General features: G+C 33.5%; 1 protein-coding gene across 1 annotated transcript in view; it reads left to right on the top strand.

Annotated features, from left to right (window-relative positions):
- LOC140442663 (GTP-binding protein Di-Ras2) overlaps window positions 1-12700 on the top strand; it is a 1562201-nt gene that overhangs the window by 844279 nt on the left and 705222 nt on the right. Inside the window, exon 4 of the mRNA XM_072533657.1 lies at window positions 11245-11276. The gene's annotated coding sequence lies outside the window, so the exon portion shown is untranslated. The remainder of the gene's footprint in view (window positions 1-11244; window positions 11277-12700) is intronic.

Below are 12700 nucleotides of genomic sequence, written 5' to 3'. Positions count from 1 at the left end.
AGAACATCAGATATCTTAGTCTTAGTGAACATTTATATAACACCATGCAAATAATTCCTGCTACAGCGAAAGTCCAGGTGTATATAGGTACAATGACCAGCAAAAACAGTGGCCACCTATAAATTTCCGAAAATAAAAATTCTTTGCAAGTTTTATGCACTGTTTCCTATTGTATACTCAACATCTTTCATTTTTAAAACAAAAATTGGCCAATAATGCTTAATTCGTTAGCATAATTTATTTAATTAGAAAGCTACAAAAGAAAATAGTGAAAACTGACTACAAACAATAAAAATTACGAGTGAACTTAAATAAAATTGTCTAATATCATTATGACCTAAAACATCATTAACCGTTTGCAGACGATTTGGAAGGAAAACGAACAAATTTTAAAAAAATACTTGAGGAATACGTTTACATTCTTCACAAAGCATATTTTGAAGTTCTGTGAGACATTCTCGCTGGTCTGGTTAACTTCTAACCCTACGATGAAGTTCATCCCAAAGATGTTCGATGATATTCAGATCAGGGCTGCAGGCTGGCCATTCTGAAGTATTAATTCCTACTTTTTTCAAGTAATTTGTCACGATTCGTGCAGTCTGCGGCCGTGCATTGTCATGCATAAAGATGAAATTGTCCTTAATAAATGGACCAAATAAAACACTGCTTCTTCCAGAACATCCTCTGTATACCGGTGGCATTTAAGGGCCATTGATGAAAATTAGTTTAGTTTGAACTTCAAATGAGATTCTACTTCAAACCATGATACCATCACCGCCAAACTTTCTTCTCTGGAACATACAAGTTTGGGCATATCTTTTATTTCTCGGTCTCCAAACCCTCTGTCGAATATCGCCAGACTTCAAACAGAACCACGATTCATCAGTAAAGAGAATTCGGTTCCAATCCTATATATCCTAGTGTTAATGTTGTCCAGCAAAAATTAATCGATTCTTACAGTGTCTGGCTTGTAATTCGGGAACAATAGCCGCCCTTCTTTCCATTAGTCGTCTTTCTTTAAGGCGTCTTCTAACCGTTCTCTCACTAACGTTCACCTTTCAAACCTCCTGAAGACGGTTTCTTGCAGCAACTGTAGTAGAATGACCATTTCTTAAAAGTTAAATCACAATAAAACGATCATCTCTTTGCGAGGTAACTCTTCTACGACCAGAACCAGGTTAACGTGAGTATGTATCAGGTTCAGAAAGTAATGGGAAGCTCTCCATATTGTAGTTCTCAGAGTACCTAAAGTTTCAAATACATAAACTTTAAAATCCACAAGGAAACTAATTTCATGTAGCTGGCTGTGTACCATGTATCACAAAAAATTTATTTAAAAATCCTAAATGTTTAGAACCCCTTTAATGAAAGGAAACAAATAATTTTAAATTTCATGTTTTCTTTAATTATATACTTTTAGGACACACTGATGATAAAATATAGATTCCGAAAACGTTTTGTGATGTAGCCTGATTGGGTGTTTTAATTATATACCTTTTTTTAATGGATTTTTAAATAAATTTTTTTACATAAACTTCTTCCATCTTGTAGCAATGTAATAATTCAAGCAACATCTACTGTAGATCTCTTCTTTTTCTTAGGGTGTCTGTCCGTTCCGAACGTTGGCGATTGTTCTTGCTATGATGACTTTGTTCATATACGGAGTAGCTCTGTTGAGGTCTTTCTATACCGTGCTCTCAGGTTAGCAAGCCAGGATATTCTTCTTCATCCTGGGGCCACTTTTCTTTCAACTTTACCTTATGCATTGAAGTGGCTCATATCTGCCTTGATTTCTCATTATATGTCCCAAGTACTACAGATTACGGCCCTTCGCGATGTTGACCAAATCCGCGGTTGTGTTCATACTCCGTAGTACTTCTTCATTGGTGACTTTGTCTATCCATGGTACCTTTAGGATCCTTCTGTATAACCATAGCTCAAAAGCCTGAAGTTTTGAGTTTCTACCTTCAATGTCCACGTTTTTACTCCATTAAGAAGCACTGAGTACACGTAATATTTAAGGAGCCTTATTTTTGTTTCTAGGGTGAGGTCATGACTCTTGAAGACAGAACTCATAGTCAAGAATGCATTTTTTGCCCTACCGATGCGACGTTTCTCTTGGGTATTGTACCACGACTCATTGATTATAGTTCTTAAGTAATTGTACTGTGAGACACGATCAATTCTCATTTGATTCACATATAGATTTGCTTCGGTTATGTTTTTCGTGCTGATGATCATTAGCTTGGTTTTTCTGGTGTTTATATCCAGTTCATATTTTCTACTTGTTTCTGTTACTTTGTTCATTGCACGTTTTGTCGCCCTTTTATGGTATTGTAAAACACTATTGTATCATCTGCATATCGCAAGTTATTGAGCTTGACTCCATTTATTAAAATGCGTTCATTAATATCTTTTAGACCCTCTTCAAAAATGTGCTCCGAGTACAGCTTGAATATCAGTTGTAAAATTATGCACCCCTGTCTTACTCCCCTTAATATTTTGACCTGATCTGTATATTCTCCATCTATTCAGAGCACTGTAGATATCGCCAGATCTTAATTATTCGCTTAGTCGAAATCCACGTTTGGAAAGCTAAATTACTGTTTAATTAAATGTTTTCAACTTAGAAGATAACCAGCGACTACAGAAAACAACAACATAAACATCAAAACTGTCAAAAACAAGCATACATGATTACTTTTTGCAGTTCAGTGTATTTTTTTTTACTGAAATTAACACACATCCATGGCCATTGACACGGGTACAAGAACGTCTGGAGTATTACATTATATAAGATAAATACAGTAAGTTACAAATAGTTATACATAGTTACATATAGTATTGCAAACTTCGTTTTTTTTAACAAACAATGTTGCAATATTTGTTATATACGATAATATAAACTGCAATCTTTTAAAAAGTCAATTAGAGCACTGTACACATTAATCGAACTAAGTATCTGTTTCAGGTTGCCGGTTATATTATGCGCTAGTCTATATATTCTATAATAACTGCATTCAACGAGTAAGTGTTCTACTGTAAGGCGATGAGAATCACAATGTTCACAAGCAGGTGGGTTTTCGGAAGTCATCAGGTATCCGTGAGTGAAGCGAGTGTGTCATATTGAAGTCTTCGAATGATGAGTTTGTCCCTCCTAGTCATTGTAGGTATCTTGAATGAGTATACAGTGGGTTTGATTATGTACAGTTAGGTGTTTTGTCCATTCCAATGATTTTGCCATGTTTTACGAGTGTTTTGTTTTATGGTTGCTGCTAGATCTTGATGAAGTTGAATTTTTTCTAGGCTTAGGTCAGAACAACTTGCTTTTTTTGCTGCGATATCTGCAGACTCATTTCCAGTGATCCCTCTACATGAAATGGGGTCCAAAGAATGGTTATTGATATTCCTCTACTGTGGTTTTGATGACAGATATGTTGGATTTTTTGGACTATCGCATTTAGCGAGTATATGTTGGCAATAGACTGAATTAAAGAAAGATAATCAGTGCATATAGCTAGATATTTGGTATTGGGAGAAGTCATTTCCAGAGCTTTAAGGATACCATATAATTCTGCAGTGTGAATACTACAAGTGGTTGGTAGTCGATATAGAGCTAAGGTTATGTTTTCGGTACATACATCACAGCCAGTATTCTTTTCATCTTTAGATGTGTCGGTATAAAGAACTTGATTGTACTGTTTTGCATTTATTGTTTCTTGCAATAATTGTCTAAGGGGGTGGTTAGGAGTGTCTTCTTTTTTATGTCGAGTTAGACTAGTATTGAAAGCAAGTAGCTTATTGGTCTATGGAGGATTATTGGAAGTACTGATGGGGGTAGTTATATTCAGGTCTATAGCTGCTAGCAAAGGATTTACTAATTGTGGTAGGGGGTAAACAGATCTGTCTCTATTTTCAGGAGCGTGGGGGATGTTAATGAGCTAAAGTACTGGGTTTTTTGTGTTGGCCGAAACTCTAGTGAAATAGGAAGAGAGTAAAAGCTGACGTCTTATGAAAAGAGGAGGTTCCAAAGCTTCAACGCACATGCTTTCGGCGGGGTTAGATCGAAATGCACCTAGACATATACGTAAGGAGGTTTATATTGAATTTAGGGATTTAAGATAAGTATTACAGGCGGTCATGTAGAGCATGCATCCATAATCTAATCTAGAGCGAATAAGAGCTGTATATACTCTCAATAACATATTTTCTTTAGCTCCCCATTGATGATGTGCAAGTGTTTTCAATATATTTAGTTTATCAGCACAGTTGTCCTTTAGTTTTTTCAAGTATATTTTCCAGTTTAACTTCTGATCGAATATTAGGTCCAAGATTTTATGATTATTTACTGTAGGCAAAGGAACATCGTTTAGATATATTTCCGGGTTTTGAACGCTTTGCTTTTTGGTAAATCTTAGTATCCTAGATTTTGAACTGGAAAGTTTGATGTCGTGTTGTGTGGACCAAGAATATACGTTGTTTACAGCATTTTGAATAAGATTTGATGTACTGGATATGCTTGCTCCACTACAGTAAATAAGTAGATCATCCGCGTACAGCAGAGCTTTTACCGGTTGACGAACTTCTTTTGAAATAGCATTAATTGCTAAGTTAAACAGAATTGCACTTAAAATAGAGCCTTGAGGTACACCATTGAGCTGTTCAAGAACATTTGACTCATTACCGTTTATTGCAACTTTAAATTTACGGTGATTTAAGAAGTTATGTATGAGCGTGTAAATATTGCCTGTAATATTATTATCGATAAGTTTCTGTAATATTACATTCTTTGGAATAGTATCGAAAGCGTTTTCAATATCAAAGGCCGCCACAACTGTATCATGTTGCTTATTGAAATTCTCGGTTATATGGTTTTGTAGTAATACTAAATTGTCCATAGCGCTTCGATGTGGTCTGAATTCCGATTGAACGGAGGTAATTATATTGTGCTTTTCAGAAAACCAGTTAAGTCTATTATTGATTAGTTTTTCCATTAATTTGCACATGCAACATGTTAATGAAATCGGTCTATAAGAGGATGGCTCTATTGAAGGTTTGTCGGGTTTTTTTATTGAAAGAATGATGGATTGTCTCCACACGTTGGGAAACTTTTCGTTGATCCAAAGAAGATTATAAAATGAAAGTAATTTTGTAAGTCCATTGATGGCCAAATTTTTGAGGAATATGGAGGGTATATTGTCAATTCCTGCTGTAGAATTTTTTAGGGTAGATGTAGCAAAGGAAAGCTCTTGAAAAGTAAAAGGTGCGTTTAAAGCGAGAAGGTCATCTGAGAGATCTGTAGTAGAAGGAAGATCTTTATGTTGTCAGAGTATTTGTGTAGTTGTCGTTTTTGTTTTTATTATTAAAATGAGTTGCCAGAATTTTAGCAATTTGTTCATCTTCAGTTACTATTAAATTTTGATAATTGAGCGCTAAAATTGATAAGTGTGTTGTTTGCCCGTGCATTTGTTTAATTTTCTTCCAAACTTGACTGGAAGGGGCGTCAATAGATATGGAAGATATGTATTTATTCTAACAGTCTTTTTTGCTTTGTTTGATCACTCTTGGCGCTATGGCTTTTAGTTGTTTAAATTTAATCAGGTTTGACTCAGTTCTGATTCTACGATATTTATTTAATGCTGTTTTGCTTTCTCAGATAGCTTTCTTACATTCAGTATTTCTCCAGAGTACAGTTTTACGAGAAGACGATATTGTGCATGTTCCAATGTGCGTTTGAGCAGCCAGGGTGATTAAACTCACTAGGGAGTCTAGTGCTATATCATGATCTTCTGGTAGTTGTAGTTGGTTGATCTTGTTTCAATGAAGTCTGAAAAAAAAATGAAAATGAGAAAGACAGAAAAGATTTGATTTCACGTTCAAAGCATCTATGTATCTATTGATACGTATTTTGACTTAAAAAGTCTCATCAGAATAGTTATTCATAGCCGTTCTTTCTGTCTTTTTCATTTTATTCGGATTTATTCTGTATGAGTACGAGAAACAAATTCGTTAGGATTTCTGCCTAGATGAATAGACATGTCGTGGAATGCAAATTTTAGATTTTCCATGTCTCTTTTAACATCTTTATCATCGTCTGGCCATGTCTTGCAATTTTTAGAAGGCTCCAGATTAAACCAGAAATCTGAATTTGTTTCGAACCTATCTTACCGAAGTCTGAAAAGTTCTTCCAGTTAGCGTGAGATAATTTCCATTTTAAAATTTTTGCTCTGGGTTTGCTGATATAATTAGAAATCAAGATAGAAAAGTGATTACTGTCATAAAGGCAATCCATTGTAGTCCAAGTAAGAAGTGGTGTTAACCTTGGGTCACATAAGCTAAGATCAATTGAGGAGAAAGTGCCACTAGAAATGTTGAAGTATGTTTTGGATCCGGTATTCAATATACAGATGTTAGAGGAGTTTAAAACATTTTCAACGACCTTTCCTCTACCAAATGTTTTTTCCGATCCCCAAAGTGAATTATGGGCATTAAAATCGCCTACTAAAATAAAGGGGGCTGGAAGTTTATTAATTAAGTTTATTAGAACAAGTTCAGTAAGGATGTGGGAAGGTGGTATGTAAATGCTATAGATAGTAATTTTATTTGGACACCAAAGAGTAACAGCAATAGCTCCTAATGTGGTAGTTAAGTGTACTTCTTTACAATAGTAATCTTTAGAAGTACATACAGATGTGCCTCCACTAGCTCTGATATAATTTGTTCTTAAAAAGTGATGTGCTTGAAAACCATTGAGATATTTCTTGTCCGCTTGCTTGAAGTCTGTTTCTTGTAGGCAAATAATTTCAGCATTCGTGTCCATGATTATTTGTTGAATACGTTCTCGACGGGGGTAAAACCCGTCGCAGTTCCACTGCATTAAATTAAAAATGAGTATGTTATGTTTCTGAAGTGCTCGCCACTTCAGAGAGATGGTCTTCTTCGAAATTGTCTTGTGAGGATATCGATATTAGGCCTTCTGGTTCGGTTCTAATTTTCTTACTAATTCTAGTTAGTCGATTTTTAGAGATCTCTCAGTTATTGATTTGTAAATCTTGCAAATGTCGGAGAGAAGATCTTCTATATTTTTTGTAAACAGGAGTGCTTTGCTCAGTGGGCTGGTTTTACCGTAGCAATTATCTAAGAAAGCTGTGAAGTTATTGACCGGTAACGTAAAGGAGTCTTTTTGATAGTGTTCTATGATTGCATTCTTAGAGTCGAGCTATATTCTGCTGCCATCTTGAATAGAAGAGTCCCTTTTGAGTTTCTTTTTGGCTTGATTTACTTTTTTTGTGGCTTGCTCTGGTACGAAAAACTCTGAATCAGTTGGGTGTTCTATTTCTGATGAGTCAGTTGACTTTGGTGTCTTTTCACCTTTTGAAGTTATATTAATTTTGCGCGTGTCATTAGGTGTTTCCGAATTGTCGTCTTATGGAACTACCGGTAGTGTATTTGGACTTGCAGCTTGGGAAATATCAGAGAAAGGTGGAGATGTTTTGTTCGAATTTTGTGATTGATTGGATTCGGGGGTGATGCAATTTGATGCTATGTTACCGGGTTTTTTACAGTAGAAAAAAGTCATTTTATCTGTGGATAAAAATATTCTATGATCATTATTGTCAAATGGAATAATCAGGGATGTTTGAATCTCAGAATTATCATGGGATGGCACAAAATATACTTGCATGCGGAAGGACAAGATATGGTTGTATTCTTCTTCTGGGATGCCAGCTCGTAGGAATGATATTGGAGAGACTAGCTGAAGTCCTATGTTTTTCAATGAGGCCTCTATTATTTTATTGGGTATTGAAGGACATATATTAGACATGATCAATAGTTTTGCTAAAGTGATTAATCTTCTGACTGAAAGGATATGGTTTCCGATGGTAATAGTAGGATTTGTGGAAATGAGCTGCTCAACTAGATCTGTTTTGGTTAAATAAATACATATTGTGCTGTTTAAGATCCTTGAGGCGAAGCATATATTCCTTGGTCCGATAGGATCTCCTATGGATTTAACGTAGTCATATAACTTTAAGTCTTCTTCTGAATGGATCACTATGGCTTGCTCCTTCTTTGGAAAGGAGCATTTTGGCGCTGATTTAACTGCAGCTGTGAGATGTTTGTTGAAGTAGATTGTTGTGACATGTTTGACGTTGTGGGAATATTTTCAGTCGGTGAACTTATATTATTATTTGGGGTGCCCCCGTAGTCAAAAGCAACCCTGGAAATCTTTTTAGTTTTTTCTTCCATTGGTGAATATTACGTTTAGCAACCAGTAATTATTCATCGTAATTCTGGCTGATTATTCAACAGGTAGTTGTTCCAATAATAGTTTTATGTTTATTGTATCATAATTGATATTGATTGATGAAGAGGAGCAAAAAGTCGTTTACTAAATGAAGTATTGTGAATGTTTTTATGCCAGTAAATGCAAGTAAAATTAAAATTTTACTTACCAAAATATTACTGGCAGGTGCACAACACAATAACTTTACTCCACTGTGATTCTTATCAATTAATATCAACTATTTCGCTATTTAGACAACAAAATATTAAAGAGGTTGTCCGATTCGAACATACACATTCTAGCTCGGTTAGGCCAGTCAGTTCAGTGTATTTAATGTGAGTGAATTTTTCGCTTAGCGGTAGTCTGAGCCAGGTTGCATAAATCTGAATTATTTCTCAGAAGTTGTAACTATTTGTTATATTTTTATGAGAAATTGCTTATTTCGGCATTTTTATCCTGAAACAGACTGATTATTATTTAGTTGTACAGTTATAGTGAATATAGTTCTAAAAAATAAAAAATTTAAAATTAATATTATTATTTCGCATTTAATTAATGTTAATACAATTATATTATGTACGAATATCACCTGCGGATTCTGTTTGCATTGTATTTAAATTTTTATCTAAGTATAATTCTATAAATAGTATTTACTTAAACAAATGAAATATTAAACATGTGTTACACGTATTTTCAATTAGGACACAATTAACAAAACCTGAGATTTATTATTAGGAAAAAAGGATAAAAAAATAAACCAAAAAAGTGTTTAAAAAGGTCTTCACAGCGTACAGTTGAAAAAGTCTAAAACAAAATATCCAGAAAAAAAAAAAGGATTCTGAAACTGTTTTCTTGTGGCATGTCTAAATTAAATATTATGTTTATATGGAATTAAATCAAAATTAACTGTAGTAAAAATTACAATGTTAATAACGTTTCGATTTCCACTCCTGAAATCGTTTTCAAAAAAGATGTTTAAAAAAGGTAATTAAAGAATTGTATGAAAAGTATAACCAACATGTTGGTAAGTTGATTGACAAAATAAAATCTGAGTTTGGTGTTTTACCTCGGAATAATAAAATCTAACTCTTTTGAGTGTTTAATTGTTTTATGTGTTTGTAGAAAATGTGTTTAACGATCATGTGTTTGTGTATTGTGTATTGCATATTTATTGTGGGTAATTATTGTAGATGGTTTCTGTGACTTCATTTAATCTGCTTTTGTTGGTATCTTCTTGTTGGTGGTTTCTTCTTTTAGTATTGGTAACCAAGGCCTACTACATTCTGCTGATAGGTTTGCCATACATTTTTCTTTATTGTTTATATGTGTGGAGAGGTTTGGCTTCGAACTATGTTCATTAGCCACAGATCTTATTAATAAATTATTACGGAATTAAAATTACATATATTGTAATATCTCCCTCCTCAGTTCTAATCCCTTTTGAGATGTGGTGATACCATCAGGCCTTTACAGTTTTTTCACGATTTCCCTCCATCCTTCCCTGTCCTGGGCTAGTTGTTTTGCTTCATGTAACCCTTGGTTAATCAATATTTTTGTTTGATCTACCCAACGACTTGGAGATCTTCCGCAAGGGTCTTTCCTTCAACTTTACCCTCACTATCAGTTTTTCCATCGTACCTGTTCTTTTAGCAATGTGTCGAAAATACTGTAAATATATCTGTTGCATTTGTTTAAGCAATCTTAGATATATTGCTTAAACAAATACAAATTGTCATATACCTATTCTTAAATAGTATATTCTTGTGCATATCAATTGTATTTTTGTGACTACTTCAAAAATTTTTAACCTATTTATGCTAAATACTTATTTTTGTTTTCCTGAGAAAATCAATCAATATCATACACTGATATGTTACATGAGGCAATTAAACAGGATGTATTAAACAAAAGCGCAATGTGTAGTTTGTACAATTTGGATAAACTTTGGGCAATTCCATGTATTTGATACATTTGAAAAATATGTGGTTCTTCTACTGGAGTGTTGCTACACTTACAAAAGGGGCTTTGAAATACTCCTATTTTAAACAGATGGGCTGAAATAATTGGGCTATTGGGCAGAGTTGACTAAATTGAATAATAGTGACTGTTCTAAGCATTAGTAATAATTTTATATAAAGTTTCCCATTTACTACTGGTATTTTTCTTTATTAGTCTTTATTAGTGACAAAAAATCATAACTTTCATTCGTTGCTTCTATTTGAGTGTCACAAGCACTTTCGATTTTCCTTCATTTAGCAGGATGAGAGCTGCTTCTTTGAGTTTTTCTTTTTCTACATGTTTCGAGTGTACTCTGTGCTCGTTATTTTATAAGATTTATCGTAAGTCTTTGTTTTTGATCTATGTTTTGTCTCGCTTTTCCTGTCACTTAGTGGTCTGGTGGTTAATCCCACATAAAATTTATGGCACTCACATGGTATTTTATAGATACAGTTCTTTTATCTTTCTTCTTGGGTGTTGTTGGTATTGGTTTTGAAAAGGATAGATCTCAGTTTGTTGGTTGTTTTGAATGTTGTGATGTTGTACTTGTTTCCTATTTTTTTTTAGTTTTTCTGATAAGCCCTTTACATAATGGTATTGTTGTCATCTTTTAATCTCTTCTTGTGATTGTTTCTACACCGCTGTGTTGTTTTGTTGTTTTCTCTCTTTAATCTAGGAAAACTTTTTCTAAATATTCATGACAATGGGTAGTCATTTTTTTTTCAAAATCTTGATTAGAAGGTTTTTTTTCCTCAAATGGATTTTCATTTGAGCAGATGTTTCGGGCACTATTTTATAATGATTTAATGATTCTTTTTATGTTTACGTTGGGAATTTAGTGGTCATTTAAATATCTGTTGGTTTTGTGTAAACTCTGGTTGCATATCCTGTAGCTTCTACTGGTATTAACAATATATTATTTGAGCTGTCAAAAATATATAAATTTTTTTTTGTTGCAGGAAATTAAAGAAATCCTGAGAAATCACAACAGGTAAATAATTTATTGTAATTTTTTTGTAAGTTTTTTGTAGAATATTGAGCAGTTATTTTGAAGGATAAATACTTATTATTTATATACTGTCACTGTTACTGCCAAATGTTAAAATCTATCAGATAACTAATTATTCTGTTCAACCTCAAAAAATGGCTCCACAATCTAGCAAAGAAAAAAAAGCAAGAATTTTAACGAAATTAGAAGATGGTTGGTCACTATCTGCTGTAGCGAACCATTTTAACGTAAGCAAAACAACAGTTTTTAATATTAATAAAAGATAGAGAACAAGATTAGAAGAGAATCCTTTTAAAGATGCGAAAACTGCAACAATTATGTCACAGTTTCTGGGAAGAAGGACAACAACTTGAAGCTTAATTAAAGTATCGCCTCTTAGGTACCAAACTGCAGCAAAAAAACAAGCTCTTACCCCACAAAAGAAGCAATCAAGACTTATATTTGCTTTAAACCATTAGATACAAAATCAAGATTTTTGGAACAGGGTAATATTTATAGATTAGAAAATTTTTCAATCTTCTAAAAAGGATAAAATTGGGGTGTATAGACCAGATAGTAATAGATTTATTCCTCTATAATATGTTGATAAATACCAAGTAGCTGGTAATTTTAGCGCCAATGTATGGGGATGAATGGGAATGGTATTAAGTATTAATGGCAGGTCTATTGGGCCGACTTATCTGGATATTCTAGAAAATATCATGTTTCCCAGTTAGAACACTTGTATCCAGCAAATAATTTTATCCTCCAACAAGATAATTGTCGTGTTTACATTATAATAAACCAGTGATTCTATAATAACAACATCGAAACCTTGTGTGTAGGGGATTATTGTAAAACGGTTGAATCGACGTGAGTTCAAACCTCAAAATGCTGAAGAGCTATGACACGGTATATGCAACAGGTTTGAGAAGACCTGTCTGAGGAAGGCAATTTTATAGTTCTTGTCACGCAGATAAACCGAAGACTACAAGATCTTATCAATGCTGATGGAGATATTACAAAATATCAATTTTTACATACAATTATTTAGTATCGTTTTGGTCTTCCATACCCTCGCTTTCTTTCGAGAGTTTCTTGTTCCCTCCATTTTTTATTAATAGAAAAAATGTGGTTTTGCTTATGTTAAAATGTTTTGCTGCCTCTAATAGTGCCCAGTTATCTTTTAATTTGCTTACAATTCTCACGTTAATATATGGTTGAGTTAAGTCTTTTGTTTTATTCCTTAATAATTATAAAAACAATATCAACAGCCCTATTTTGTGTAAAAACTATCATTTATATACTCTTTATAAAATTCAGGAATTTAAAATAATATCAAAAGTTATACCTTAATAATTATTACAATGTATAAATTAACATATTGTTGTTTGTTTGTTTATTTTATTATTTGTCTCATAATAAAT

The sequence above is a fragment of the Diabrotica undecimpunctata genome, chromosome 6 (genome assembly GCF_040954645.1).
Source record: "Diabrotica undecimpunctata isolate CICGRU chromosome 6, icDiaUnde3, whole genome shotgun sequence".
NCBI classification, from domain to species: domain Eukaryota; kingdom Metazoa; phylum Arthropoda; class Insecta; order Coleoptera; family Chrysomelidae; genus Diabrotica; species Diabrotica undecimpunctata.
Note: the sequence above shows the minus strand (reverse complement) of the source record. Positions and strands in the feature narration are given on the sequence as shown.